The sequence below is a fragment of the Protopterus annectens genome, chromosome 1.part0 (assembly GCF_019279795.1).
Source record: "Protopterus annectens isolate FY-2018-M chromosome 1.part0, PAN1.0, whole genome shotgun sequence".
Classification (NCBI taxonomy): Eukaryota; Metazoa; Chordata; order Ceratodontiformes; family Protopteridae; genus Protopterus; species Protopterus annectens.
In genome coordinates, this window is record NC_056725.1 from 984,282,135 (window position 1) to 984,298,747 (window position 16,613).

Sequence of the window (16,613 nt, forward strand, 5' to 3'; positions counted from 1 at the left end):
TGCATGCACCATAGTGGCTTGGTGTTACAAACTGTGTAACTGTGTTTGCATGGAGGATGACATCTGTATAGGCTGACACTAGGTTGGAAATGGGGGAGTTCATAGGGAAGAAGAGGCACACAATATGGTATAGCCACCACAGACACACACTAAAGACAGCCACAGGTGCTGTACATACAGAAACACATACACAGTTGCCAATAGACATATTAGGAAACCCTATGTACCCACTTGTATGTGCTGTAGGGCTGCGTACACATGACATGCTCCAGATAAATTATATGCCTGGGACATAACACACAACCTCTTACAACAGGCAATCTTGTGAATGCCTTCATGGATGGCGGGCTAACCCACCAGACATAGCGAGTGGTCTTGTCTAGTACCCAACAAACCTGCACAAGTGATAGAGTGACAGACTTCATATCAACATCATGTGTCAGTCAGGTATAATGTCTGATGTTGGCATGTGTGTCACTACGGTAACTGTGACATATTTGGCAATGATATCACAGGAATTCTCATTGTTAGGAGACACAGACCACATATAGGTTGCAAACATGTGGATATCCCATGTACATCTGTACAGATGACTGATATGGGTGCTATAGTGTTACATGGTGCATGTGAGGCAGATACCATTAACAGGCTCTTTAAAGTAATATCATGGGTAGGGGGTCAACAGACCTGAAAAATAGTATAACCTATACACACAACAGCCACAGGGGATATGCTTTACACACACTACTATAGTTGTCAGTATTGAGAGTAGAACTCCTACCTAATTATTTCTGCTATAGATTAGAGGGCTTACAAGTGTATACAGGTGCCTCTAAGGTGAATGACATCAGTAGGCCTTGTAAAGTAGGGCAATAGGATGTGAACTGGGTGGTACATGCCTCAAAATGGTATAACCCACAACCCCAAAGGATATGATTCTCACCCAAACACACATACGCACAAGGATGATGTGATTCTCACACAGAAACACACACACACACACACACACACACACACACACACACACACACACAGAATATAATAGTTGCCAGTATTGAGTTTAGAACCCCTACCAATCTAGTTATGTGTACTACAGTGTTACACAGTCATCACACATGCCACTGAACTTATAGGATTTAACACTGTCAAAATGTATGTCTAAGGTGATTACATCAAGTGCCCTTGTAAAGTATGGCAATGAGAAGTGTACTAGGTTGGAAAGCCATCAAAATACATTACACTACAAATATACTCACTTACAAACACCTTCACGCAGAAACACACACACACACACACACACACACACTTGCCACAACTGAGTGTAGAACCCCTGTCTATCTAGTTATTTGTATTATACTGTTATTTAGTTATTACACATGCCACAGAGCTTATAGAGCTGAGTGCTGTCCAAAGGCACTTCTAAGCGCAATGACATCAGCAGGACTGCTAAAGTAGGGCACTAGGAAGTGTTGTGGGTGTGAAAGTCTTCAAAATGCTTTGTCCTACCAACATACACACTTACAAACTCTTGTACATACATGCACAGTGCAAGGAACTACAGCTGGAAGGCAAAAGGAATAATCCACATGTTTATTGACAAGATTAAGCACTTTCTTCCCTCAATGCAGGGACTTCCTCAGAACACAAACATAAAATAACCCAGCCCTTATATACACATCCAATTAAGTAATTAAAAACACAAAGTTCATTATTCAATTAAATAATTGCTCACTTAAAAACATAAAATACAAAAGATACAATATGACAAACCCATGTCCACTGAAAACACCTATTCTAATCTACTTTTTAACTTTAAAATACATGATATATTAGTGGCCTCATTAATATCTGGATATTCAGTTGCATTCAAATGTAACTGCCATTTTAGTTCACAAATATCCACGTGTCATTTACCCTGTGGATCTTTAACTACTTGTTGTACCACTAAAAACTTAAAAGAATGGTCACTGTACTCCTTAATGTGTCTAAACAAGGCATTTGTAATTATACACTTTTTAATATCCATTAAGTGCTTACCAATTCTATTTTTTAAAAAGTCTACTTGCTTTACCTATGTAAAATATAGGACATTTTTGGCACTTAGCCATGTAAACCACATTGGAGCTGGAACAATTAAAATGCCCTTTAATAAAAATATCTCTCCCATTAAGTTTAAAGTTCTCCTCAGTTTTCAAGATGTGTGTACAAAAGTTACACATTCCACACTTAAAATTGCCTTTCGGTCTATTAAGATTCACTCCAATACCCTTACCATTAGTGTCAAAAAGGTTTTTGAATGATCTATCTTTTCTATACACTATTTTTGGTGGTACCTTCCCCACCCTTTGCTCCATCTTCTGATAATAACTCAATATTTCCAAATTATTTTTAATAAATTGGGAAATCTGGTTAGCATCCAAGTTGAACATAGTAATAAATCTCAAACCAAAGTTTCCATTTTTTTCTCTCTTGCCTAGTAGTTGGTATGAATTCAGTCATCTTAGACTCACCTCTCAAAATAGCTTATAAATACCCTTCCTACGTTTACATATCACTTCCTCGCTAATTTCTTTCAAAAATTCTGCTGGATAGCCTCTTTTATCAAACAGTCCTATAATAAACTGAACTTCTTTTAAAAATTCACTATCCAAACTCACCATCCTGGCTGCCCACACCAGTTGTCCCTTTACAATTGACTTTAATTGATGAAGAGGGTGCCAGCTGGTGAATTCCAAATACGAATTTGAGAATGTAGGCTTTCTATAAATCAAGGAGGACAATTAGTGGTCTTAATAATCAATCGCTACATCTAAGTACAAAATTCATTCCTTACTATAGAAATGGGTAAAATCCCAAAATTCTACTGTATTATTAATGTACCTCAAAAATCATTCAACTTCACCTCAGTGCCCTTCCACACGACAAACAAGTCATCCAAAAACCTCTTATAATGTATAATATTTGACCAATAGGGACTGTTCATAAAAAAATCCTGTTCCCAGTAGGGCATGACATAATTGGCAAAAATGAGGGCACAAGCTGCCCCCATTGCTACTCCAGTTAATTGTTTTTAATATTGTCCTTCAAAATGAATATAGTTATTTTTCAAAACTATTTCCATTAAAGCAGTATATTTGTTAATTAAATCCTGATCATATATACCTGTTTTAAATAATTGGACCTATATCCAAACTAACCCCTCTTCATGAGGCATTATTGAAAAGAGATTACACATGCCAATGGTGACCATTATCAATTCTTGGGTTAACTTTATTTCTCTGAATTTTTGCAAAAAATGCCAAGAATCCTTAGTAATGTATGTAAATATTGTCAAACCTTTTTGTAAATTGTAACCTAAAAACTTACTAATGAAGCAGGTCTTGGAATGCTTCCCATCCACAATGGGCTGAAATTTTAAATCTTTTAGCCCTTTATGGATCTTCAGTTTTCCAAATATGTTGGGTATCATGGGGTGCTCATTCTTTAAATACTTTTATTCATTCACACTAATCTGGCCTTGATATACCATGTCAGCCAAAGCCACGTCTATCCTCCTATAAGTTATATGAAGTTCATTTAAAGAGCTTTCCTCATAAGTACCATCCATTAACAGCAAATTCATCCCATTTAAATAAGAACTCTTGCCCATTATCAACACCCCATTACCCTTGTCTGGCTTCATAACTCATACAGCTTTATCATGAGCTATTTCATTTAACAGCCTCTCTTCTTCTTTAGTTAAATTACATTCATAATCACTTTTATATTGTCTATACATGTGTCTTATCTCTTTTTCACTTATTTATTCATATACCCTTATTGAATTATTTAAAGGGGGGGGGGTTAAACGTACTTGTTTTTGTAACTATGTCCATTCACCTCCATTTAATCACTATTTCCACTGAACCATACCTTTAAATGTAATTTACGTGTGAAACACTTTAAATCTATTAGGGTATTTGCCACATTCCCTCTTCTAGCTGGGACGAATATAAAACCTTTTGCCAAAAGGTTTGCATGATCAATCCCTACTATTTTAGTAGAATAATTATAAATCTTAAAATCTTTTGCACTATTTTGCACCACTTGTGGTTCAAAACGATTCACAGAATTAACATTGTTTTCAATCAAATGTGTTAACAAGCTAAGATCAGAATATTCACTAGTTAATCATACACTTGTCCCATCATATAGATTTTCCACATTTTTATTGGCTGCTGCCAATGGATTAACATCAAAACCATGCACTTTACCAGTTTTTTCTCAAGAAACAGCATCAACTGAAGGACAATTATTCATATTATTTACAACTGAAAACATTTGCAAGGTCATACCAGAATTTACACTGTTTAAACCGACAAATTTCCCATCTTCAAAATCTTCTGCAATTCAGTCAGTCCTTACTAATAATTACTGTCCAAAACATTTACCTCACTAGCTTTATCAAAATGAACAATATTAGTTGAAAAACACCCATTAGATGCTTTATTATCAATGGGAAGTATGGTAATACTGTCATTTTTACAATTTGATTCACTTACTTCATGAAAAAAGGCTATAGCCATATCCATTAATCGATCTGCCTTCAATTCCGGTTTCTTGCCTTTTTCGGCCTTGTCCCTTGCTTTACATACTCCCTGTATACATTCTTTGAAAAATTGGATTGCTGTCCTTTCCCCCATCACCTCTCAGAATGCCTTACACTGTCAGCCATAATGGTGAATGATTGTGAATTCAGGCATTGGCCACGTTGAAACCTTGTTGCTGATGTCAGTTCCTCTTCCCCATTTCATTCACCATTGGCTCCTACACCACCTTTGACATGGCAACCCAGGGAAAGCAGATATACTTTCCCTTTTGAATATTCATTAATGTCTCTTTTGATTTTATTTTGTTTGCGCAAAAATATATTACTACAAATACCATCCACATTTTTGAGAAGATTTGAATAGTTTATCTGGTGATGCTCAAATTCTAGATCAACTTGTATTGATTTACTCTTGTCTTCCAACTCTGATTCCAAAACCTGATTATTATATTTGTCCATAAGTCTCATGAGTTCAATACCCATTCAATCAAATAATACATGTAGGTCATTGATGAAATCTTTATTCCCCTCATTTCCATTGGGGTATTTCCATAGCTGCAATCCTCACGGAACCTGTCCCAACTCAATATTCCTCTCTAAATACGCATTTTCCATTTGCATCTTTTTATAAGCTAATAAATTTTTCTCAAAAAAACTCAGCCTTTCGGCCATGGTTAAAGAATGATGCTGATGCACACTCTGACCACCTTTTTCCATATGAAAGTCAAAGTTATTTCTCTTCCAAATTTCACCATTATAAACAATCTTTTCTTTTGGAGCCAAACCTTCTCCTTCTCTCAGTTGCTTGCCTTGTGCCACCTGTATACTATGTTCAGGTTGCACCTGTGGTGTTAACTGTGTTGGCTGGGTTAAAGGGTAGCCCAAACTGCCAAAGATATCATTTCCTGGACCATTATGTTTGTCCATCAGGGTTTGAATTTAGGCAGTATGCACAGCTAACTGCTGGTTGATTTGCTGTAACAATTCCAATATGTCTCCACTAGAAGCTGATGCCTGAACCAGTAATCCACATCAAAACTCATGTAAGAACAAACTTCAGAACAAAACTGCACAGTGCAATATATGATGGGACAAGTGTATGTTTAAGTAGTGAATATTCTGATCTTACCTTATTAACACATTTGATTGAAAACAATGTTAATTCTGTGAATGGGTTTGAACCCCAAGTTATGCAAAATAGTGCAAAAGATTTTAAGGTTTATAATTATTCTACTAAAATAGTAGGACTTGATCATGCAAACTTTTTGACAAAAGGTTTTACATTTGTCCCAGCTAGAAGAGGGAATGTGGCCAATTTAAAGTGTTTTACACGTAAATTAAATTTAAAGGTATGGTTCAATGGAAATAGTGATGAAATGGAGGTGAATGGACATAGTTGCAAAAAAAACAAGTATGTTTACCCCCCCTTTAAATAATTCAATAAGGGTATATGAAAAAATATGTGAAAAAGAGATAAGGCAAATGTATAGACAATATAAAAGTGATTATGAATGTAATTCAATGAAAGAAGAAGAGAGGCTGTTAAAGGAAATAGCTAATGATAAAGCTGTACGAGTTATGAAGCTGCACAAGGATAATGGGGTGGTGATAATGGACAACAGTGATTATTTAAATGGGATGAATTTGCTGTTAATGGATTGTACTTATGAGGAAAGCTTTTTAAATGAAATTCATATAATTTATAGGAAGATAGACATGGCTTTGGATGACATGGTATATCAAGTCCAGATTAGTGTGGATGAATATAAGTATTTAAAGAATGAACACCCCATGATACCCAACATTTTTGGAATACCAAAGATCTCGAAGGGGCCAAAAGATTTAAAATTTCAGCCCATTGAGGATGGGAAGCATTCCAAGACCTGCTTCATTAGTAAGTTTTAAGATTACAATTTACAAAAAGGTTTGACGACATTTACATACATTACTAAGGATTCTTGGCATCTTTTGCAAAAATTAGGAGAAATAAAGTTAACCCAAGAATTGATAATGGTCATCACTGACGTGTAATCTCTTCTAAGTAATACCGCATGAAGAGGGGTTAGCTTGGTTAGAGGTCCAATTATTTAAAACAGGTATATATGATCAGGATTTAATTAACAAATATACTGCTTTAATGGAAATAGTTTTGAAAAATAACTATATTCATTTTGAAGGACAATATTATAAACAGTTAACTGGAGTGGCAATGGGGCCAGCTTGTGCCCCCATTTTTGCCAATTATGTCATGTCCTACTGGGAGCAGAATTTGTTATGAACATTCCGTACATTATACTAGGTTTTTGGATTACTTGTTTGTCATGTGCAAGGGCACTGAGGTGGAGTCAAATGCATTTTTGAGGTACATTAATAATACAGTGGAATTTTGTGATTTTACCCATTCCTCTAGTATGGAATGAATTTCGTACTTAGATGTAGATGTAGCGATTGATTATAAAAACAAAAAAATTGTCCTCCTTGATTTATAGAAAGTCTACATTCACACATTCGTATTTGCAATTCACCAGCTGGCAATAGCTTCATCAAAAAAAGTCAATTGTAAGGGGACAACTGGTGTGGGCAGCCAAGATGGTGAGTTCGGATAATCAATTTTTAAAAGAAGTTCAATTTATTATAGGATTGTTTGATAAAAAAGGCTATCCAGCAGAATATTTGAAGGAAATTAGTGAAGAAGTTATATGTAAAAGTAGGAAGGGTATTTATAAGCCAATTTTTGGAGGTGAGTCTAAGATGATTGAATTAGTACAAACTAGTAGGCAAGAGAAAAAAATGGAAATGCTGGTTTGAGTTTTATTACTATGTTCAACTTGGATGCTAATCATATTTCCCAAATTATTAAAAATAATTGGGAAATATTGAATTATGATCAGAATGTGGAGCAGAGGGTGGGGGAGGTACCACTAAAAATAGTGTATAGAAAAGATCGATCATTCAAAACCTTTTTGACACTAATGGTAAGGGGATAGGAGTTAATCTTAATAGACCAAAGGGCAGTTTTAAGTATGTGATGTGTAACATTTGTACACACATCTTGGAAACTGAGTAGAACTTTAAACTTAATGGGGGAGATATTTTTATTAAAGGGCATTTTAATTGTTGCAACTCCAATGTGGTTTACATGGCTAAGTGCCAAAAATGTCCTATATTTTATATAGGGAAAACAAGCAGACTTTTTAAAAATCAAATTGGTGAGCCTTAATAGATATTTAAAAAGGTAGAATCACAAATGCCTTGTTTAGATACATTAAGGAGTAAAGTGACCATTCTTTTACGTTTTTAGTGGTACAACTTGTAGTTAAAGACCCACAGGGTAAATGTGTGGATACGCACCTGGATATCTGTGAACTAAAATGGCAGTTAAGTTTGAATGCAACTGAATATCCAGGTATTAATGAGGCCACTAATATATCATGTATTTTAAACTTAAAAAAATTATATTAGGACATGTGTTTTCAGTGGGACATGGGTTTGTCATATTATTTATTTTGTATTTTATGTTTTTAAGTAAGCAATTATTTAATTGAATAATGAACTTGTAATTCTGTTTTTAATTACTTAATTGGTTGTGTATATAAGGGCTGGGTTATTTTATGTATGTGTTCTGAGGAAGTCCCTGCATTGAGGGAAGAAAGGGCTTAACCTTGTCAATAAACTTGTGGATTATTTCTTTAGTCTTCTGGCTGTGGTTACTTTCACTGTGCAGTTTTGTTCTGGAGTTTTTCCTTACATGAGTTTCTTGTACATATATTTATACACACACACACACACACACACACACACACACACACACACACACACACACACACACACACACACACACACACACACACACATATACACACTTGCCAGACCTGAGAATAGAACCCCTGCCTATCTAATTATTTGTACTATACTGTTACGTAGTTATTGCACATACCACTGGGCTTATATGGCTGAGTGCTGTCCAAAGGTACTTCTGAGGGGAATGACATCCTCAAGACTGCTAAATTTGGGCACTAGGAATTGTAGTGGTTGGGAATTACCTAAAACTATTTCGTCTACAAAGGTATACAAACTATGAAAACACCGGCACAACAGACTGCAGCAAACAAAAGCCGGGAGGTAGCAGCAAGCAGTAACACCAGTCTCCAAGGAAATAAATCCAAAAAGGTTCTTGTCTTAAGTCTGAACGCAACTTTATTATCCAAAATAAAAGCGTTTTCACTGCTACAACACAGGCGCAGCTTCTTCAGAAACAAACAGTAAAAAATGGTTAAAAGAAATTAGCGCCAAACAATACATTTAAAATTAAAGGAGGTGTGTCAAAAGACATCATTTCCTCTACTAGCGCTCCACTTTTTGTTACGTAGTTCCTCATATTAGTAGGTGCATCAAATAGTAAAATAGTAAAATCATTAGGTGAGGTATAAACTCATCCATGAAGATGTAAATATCATGTAAGGCATCAATAAGTATATATCCCAGTACAATAAATAATGCTGTAAATACATTACAATTCTATCACACAGTAACATTGTAATAAAAAACATTATATACAAGCTTACCTAACAAGTTATTTAATATAACTTCTCATTTTTAACACAACTGAGATGTTACAGTTGTCGTTTAACTCAGGACTATGGAAGGCATTGAGTTTAATTTGCCATTCTAGTTCACGTAATTCTAACAGTAGGGAAAGGGGGCCTCCTCTAATACTCATGGGAATATGGTCTATTCCCATGAAAGAAAACTTATGGTCAGGAAAATTTGACACATGTTTAGCCAGAGCGTTCTCTTGTTTGTTGGTCCTAATGGCATAGGCGTGCTCATAAATACGCTGACGTAGTTTACGGTCTGTCTTGCCAATATAAAAGGCAGGACATGCATTACAAAATGCTCCATAGACTACTGATTTGGTGTTACAACTAATAGTGTGCTTGATCTCATATTTTACGTCATTGACATAAAAAGATAGACCTACTGGAGACTGGTGTTACTACTTGCTGCTACCTCCCGGCTTTTGTTTGCTACAAAGGTATACACACACACACACACACAGACACACACACACACACACAAAATCACACACACACACACACACACACACACACACACACACACACACACACACACACACACACACACACACTTACTTATATTTATAAGGTATGGAATTAAAACCCCTACATAGCTAGTTATTTGTATTAGAGTGTTACACCATTATCACATATGCTACAGAGCTTATAGCACTGCCAAGTGCCCAAAAGTACTTCTAAGGTGAATAACATGAGCACAACTGTTAAAGTAGGGCACTGGGAAGTGTTGTGGGTGGAAAAGACCTCAAAATACTTCAACCTGCAAACATACACACTTGCAAACACTTGTACACATATTTGCCAAAACTGGGAATAGAACCACTGCCTGTCTAGTTATTTGTACTATATTGTTACATAGTTATTGCACACACCACATAGCTTATATGGCTGGGGCTGTGCAAAGGTACTTTTAAGTGGAATGAAGTCAGTAGGACTGCTAAAGTAGGGCACTGGGAAGTATTGTGGGTGGGAAAGTCCTCAAAATACATCATCCTATAAACATACACACTTACACACACAGTTATACACACACATTTGCCAAAACCAGAAGTGGAACCCCTACCTATCTAGTTATTTGTACTATACTGTTACATAGCTATTGCACGTACCAGAGAGCTTATAGGGCTGGGGCTGTGCAAAGGCACATCTAAGGGGAATGACATCAGCTGGACTACTAAAGTAGGGGTCTGGGACACGTACTGGTTGGGAATGGCCTAAAACTCTTTCACCTGCAAAAAAACGCACACTTACATTTGCCAGGACTGAGATTAGAACCTCTACCTATCTAGTTATTTGTGCTATAGTGTTATGCAATGGGAACGACCTCCTAATACTTAAACATACAAACACACACACACACACACACACACACACACACGTGCACACACACGTGCACACACACACACGCACGCGTGCGCACACACACACACATACACACACACGCACACACACACACACACACACACACACACACACACACACACACACACACACACACACACACTCAGCACTATTACACAATGGAGCTCACCTTCATGCTGGCATGTGCGACTGGTTATGACTGGTATGCCACTGTCTGCAGCAGGACATCACTCTATGCCATTCAAGGTGTCCCTGTGTATGACTCACTCTTGGTGTGTCCCCCTGTGTATCTCTCTATCACTGTCTATCTCTCTCTTACCCATGTTTATGTGTGTGCATGCTTGACATATTGTCATATGTTGGTGATATACTTGTCTGTGTATCAAATGCAACAGATGCAGATATATCACATGTGGACCACCTACAGCTAGCTGAGGGTAATCTTGTCTGATGGGTGTGTGTATGGACAGTTAAGGTGTACATAGCTGTCTGTATGCAAAGACATATATGCACCATACAGTTATATAGTCCAATGTGGGTTCCAACATGGCCTGTGATTCTGTAAGTGTAGGAGCATGCCCAGTATGACCTTCTATAGTGAGTGTGGGACTCCATTCCAGAGATAGTTGTACTCCAGTCTGTGGTTTTGTGTGCTGCAGCCATACCTCTTAAAATAAAGAGGACTTTCCTAGAGGTACTGGGTTTGTTTTAGCAGCTATTTTCTGACATATCTGAAGTTTGGCACAGGAATGTATTGTGTCATTACCTAAACAGTCCGGCAACTTGGTGATATACTGGCTGGGGATCTCCTGCTTGTCTTGTATTCTTCTTACCTTAAAAGTCATATCTTGGTGTGACCATGCCTCTCAACTGTACATTTTTTGGCAGATTGTCCAGGTGTTTGTCTAGAAAGTTCATCCAGTCTACATAACCGTGTGTTTTTATGGCAAGTTAATTGCATATAATTGAAGACTGACATTACAAAATAATGACAAACAGTGTTTCAGACTTCATAACATTCAGACAATTCCTGCTAATGCAAAACCTGTTATTCTACCAACTTTCTCAGTATGTAAGGACAATACTTACAACAAGAGCCTATCATTGGGCCTTTGTCCCACTTTTATTTATGACCTTGTCCAGATGTCTTGCTGTCAGAGGTTGAGAGGTATGGGTGTGGGTACAGAGTACATTCTACTGTGCAGAAATGTCCATTATATGTGTAGTATATTCCACATAGCTCTGTGACTTCCAGGTATGTCAGTGGCAGAGCAGTACAGAGTAATGTGTTGAACCACTGACAGATAGTTGTGTACAGGTTGATAGGTTGTTATGACATTACTAGGGTATTGGCCCTGAAGCCCTTATATTCCACACAGACAAGAGTGTAGCCCATGTTATGACATGTCAGTACACAAACCCCCTGTCCAGCATGGACACAGATGGAATCACAGGACTGTATTTTGTGTTTCCTGTGCAGTTATACAGGGAGTACATCACTAGGGGTACTGAGGCACTTGCCTTTCTGTTGACATGGAGTGTATTCCACAGATGAGGGAGTGCATGGTACACATATCTGTCATGCCAACAAGCCATGCTGATATCACAGCCCAGGTTGATGCTGCCCCTACAGGCTGATGGAGTGGGCCTTGAGTTCCGGATGTGCAACAGTCTAATCAAGGCAGGGTCTGGATTGCTTTGTATGCTAGACAGGGCTCACCTCACAGAGTCTGTAATGGAATGGGGTAGAGGGACAGGGCTGTTAGCCTGTCTGTGTAGGGTTGGTGTTTGGGGTTTGGGGTACGGCCTTATTGTTTGCAAGCCCCTGGTGCGTAGTGTCTACATGATCTGTGGTATGTAGGTTTGTGGAGGTCTCATGTGATTTTACCTCTGAGGTGTCCATTGTTGGGGTTTATGTTTTGTTGCAGACCTCCACTTACATGGGTGTGTGTTGTGTATTTGTAAGTGATGTTTACTGACTCCATACACTGCATGGCACCTGTGTTACTGCACAATTTGTTCTGCTGTGCACATTCTCCATTTGTCTGGCCAGTGGTTCCGCTTCCCTTTATGTGTGTCTCTTTGTCCTTCTGTAGTCTGGTCACAGGCTTTGGCCACAGTGGCTGCTGCTATGTATTTGTAATTCTGAGGTGAGTGGGGTACATGCTGTTACATCACACACTAGGTTGTGGACCTCACACCTCTTAGTGTACCTATTTAGCAGGTTGTCCATCATTGCACCACTCAATTTGCTGTAGTCCTTAGATGGTTTGTGTTGCTATATGTCATTATGAGGCTACATGTGGGCCTAGCTATCATACCCCCACAGACTGACATCTGGACAGGCCCAAATATGACAGTCAGACAAAGGCCCACACATGGGGATAGGGTGTTAATTATGTTCTGCCAAACATCGACAGTTGGGAGACTGGTTTGGTAATTGCTTGTTTACTATTATGGCTATGATGTCTACTTCCCCACTGTCTGCCATTGCTGTTTTGACATGACCCTTTCTTGTTTTGCAAATAGATGGCAGGCAAATGTAATGTTAGGACAAGCAAAACAGTTATACAAGGTGTACTTGTGCTCCTTTTGTGACAACCTGTGTCATTCCAGTGGTATGGCTGTTGGCCAGTGACATGTTGCCAGTCCTGACACAGAAAGGTGGCAGCCTTTTATAAACTGGCAGTTCACTGACCTTCAGGTACCTGCTGTCCTACTAGGCACCATACCTCTCAACTTCTGAGAGCCAGATATCGGGACAAAGACATCAGTAATTGGGGGACAGACTCCTAAATATAGGGACTATCTTTAAGTACTGGCCTTAGAAACATAGAAAGGTGAGTCAATAACAGGTTTTGCATTAGCATGCATGTTTCTATAGGGTATGGAGTCTGACACTGCAATCTGTCATTATTTTCTGACCTTAGTCTTATGTGATTTGCCAATGAATTGCCAGACAACTACTATTTCATGATATACAGACCACAAATATGATGCAAACCTCTAGACATTCTGCAATAGGTCTGTAGAGTTGAGAGGTACAGTAGGCACTTTGCAGGTTACTCCAAGCTGTGTACTGTCCATATGTATGGCCCCCTGTCCATGACCTGCCCGCTTTCCTGCATTAACAGATATTGACATCTGGACAGTGTTTACAACTCTTACTGTAGGTATAGCTGACATGTACTTCTTGCAATATGGCCCTGTCAACCACAGTACTGTACCTAGGCCACTACGACACAACAGCCATGAGTAAGTGCTGGCCACATCTTGACAGTATTAACTACACATATACATAGCTCATAGACCCCTACATATTGTGCACATGCAGCAAGTTATCATGTTGATTGGAACAGCACTAGCAATGTGTGCACTGCTACTATTTCCCTACAAACATACATGTTACTGCATTTCTATGGGAATATGGGTGTGGGGGGTTCACCTATCAACTGTTTACATTTGCACAGACTGTGCTGATATTTGCATTACATTTGGCTCCATTTAGCATAGTATTGTGCCCTGTCTTGGAGACTAGAGGCATATCACTAAAGAACACAGGTCAGATTGTAATGGCATACATTTGAGTTTCAGACTTCTTACCCTTCAGAGCCTTACTGCTGTGCTATCACTGTGTAAGTCTGTATGGGGGGATTTCATCATTGTTGCCATTTGTCGGCCTTTGCCAGATATGTTTTTATGGTTTTCTATGGCTGACTTGCTTTGTGAGGCTGAAGGGTGAGTATGGGACCCCCACACTGACATCCATGCCTTTGACCTATGACCCCCACATATACTGCAGTGGGATTTGTCACCTTGGGTACTACTGCATAGTGTGGGGAAGCCAGTATTAGGCAAACATTTCCTGGTGTCCCACATAGCTGTCAGTTGTCTGCTGATATCCCAGTAGGCCACCCCATTCCCTTCCATGAATGCAGTGATACCATAGATATGCTACAAGAACATATTATTCCATTCATTTATTGTTAAGTAGACTGACTTACCTTGTGCCTGCAGCAGTTGTGAGGATGGTGCTTGAGGGCTGTCTATGTCGGATGCACGCAGTACACTGCCTATACATGGCAAGGTACCGGTAGTATGATGTGTGTGGTATCCATTTTACTATGTATGCAAGTTGGAGAGAGGTGTCAATTCCTGGGTCCCAACAGTGTCAGTGTGTGTGTGTGCTATGCGTTGCCTCTTTCCCAAGGCCAGGACATACCGGGCATGCCTCCGTCTGCCTACAGGAGCTGGCTTAGGGGGTTCCTCTTCTGAGTCCCTCTGTGAGGGACCTTGGCAATGGTGGGAGACTGTGTGACCCTTAACTATGCTGTTCCTGCAGCAGCTGTTTCTGCAGGATCATATTGTGTAGCATGGCACATACTATGAACATGTGTGCACATGTGGCTGGAAAGTACTGCAGAGCTCCACCAGATATGTCAAGGCAGTGGAACCGTGACGTGAGCATCCCAAACACATGCTCTATAATGATCCTGGTCTGTGCATGTGCCTCATTATGGCATTCTTGAGTGCCTGTGTGTGCATTTCTAATGGGGATTCACCATCCACAGCTCCAGTGTATAGCCAGCATCCCCTCCAGATGGCCATATGGGATGTCTGCCCCTGGCAAATCCCTGGTACAGCTGTGAGGAATGCCAGATGTGGGAGTCATGATAACTTCCAGGGCTGCCAGCACACACATTAATAATAATGCCCTGGGCACTGCACATGACCTGGCAGTTGATGGAGTGAAAGCCCTTGTGGTTTACATAGACCTACCCTGTTCACCGGGTGGCACTTTGATGTGAATGTGCATGCCGTCAATGGCACCCAGTGCCTCTGGATAGTCTGCTACATGGTGGAAGAGATGCATGTTGCTGGTCCTCTCCTCAGGGGTGCTGAGGAAGTAAATGTGCTTACTGGCATGTGGTAGCATGGCATCTAGGAACTGATGGAGTACCCTGGATGCAGAAGCCTTTTATACCCCCATGATGTCCCCAGTAGGTCTTTGGAAAGTATCTGTAACTAGTGTTCTAAAGGCTACACATACCTTGGTATCCACTGGGATGGGTTCCCCTCTGTTGGCTCTGGGTCTGCGGTGAGGCTGTCACAGCTCAATGAGTTTCTGAAGGATGTCTCTGTCCACCCAGTAGCGCTCTAGTATCTCCAGATTATGTAGCCCCTGGTAGGTTATCCTGGGTCTGACCACTCTTCTCCTCCTCCTCAGTCTGGGGCGGCTGTCAGCATTACCCTCTTCACCACCCTCAGCCTCTAGCACATACTTATGTATCAAAGCGACAGCAGCCCCTAACACTTTGCCACTTTAAATTCTCCCGAGTGTGTACACCAATGGTTCAGAGTTTGTGGGACAAAATAGACTGAAAGGTGTTTGCATAGTTTATCCTGTTGTGCTGCAGATGATGCCAGTATGATTGGCTGACTATGATACATTTCACCTGCCAGCTATAGTATTTGTACTTGATTGCTGTTAATCTGCTATTTCTTTTTTTTCCCCTTCCCATTTCTGCCCCTTTTAAGCGCTGCCCAAATGTAAACAGTTCTGCTATTTCTGTTTTTTTTTTGTTTGTTTGTTTAAGAGCCGGTGCATACTGGGGAAATCCTGCTTAGCTAGAGTAAATAGTTTTAAGGGGAAATGGCCCACCCCTGGATCCAAACATGCTCCTTATTTCATGGAATAAGTACATACAGCCTCAGACACACCCCCTTGCTTAGCTTTGATTAGCTAAGCTCAAATGGAAGCCATGGAGCTCCAATGTGCTTACACCAAGCATGACACCCCCCCCCTTTTCATATCAGCTGCTTCTCCTGCTTACACCACTGCCTTATAGCTCCTTCACAGTTAGGTGCATCCAGACAATGGTCTCCCATTTTGCTATTTAGTAAATTTTGCTCATTTTCATACCCCACTGCCTTAGTTCCTTGTTACACCACTACACCAGAGCCTTTCTCCTTGGCAACCAGTATTACCTGTTATTATTTTGATTCTGCATGCTACCCACTATAATGGCAAAATGCAGATTTCACGTAAAATTGTCTTTTTATATATT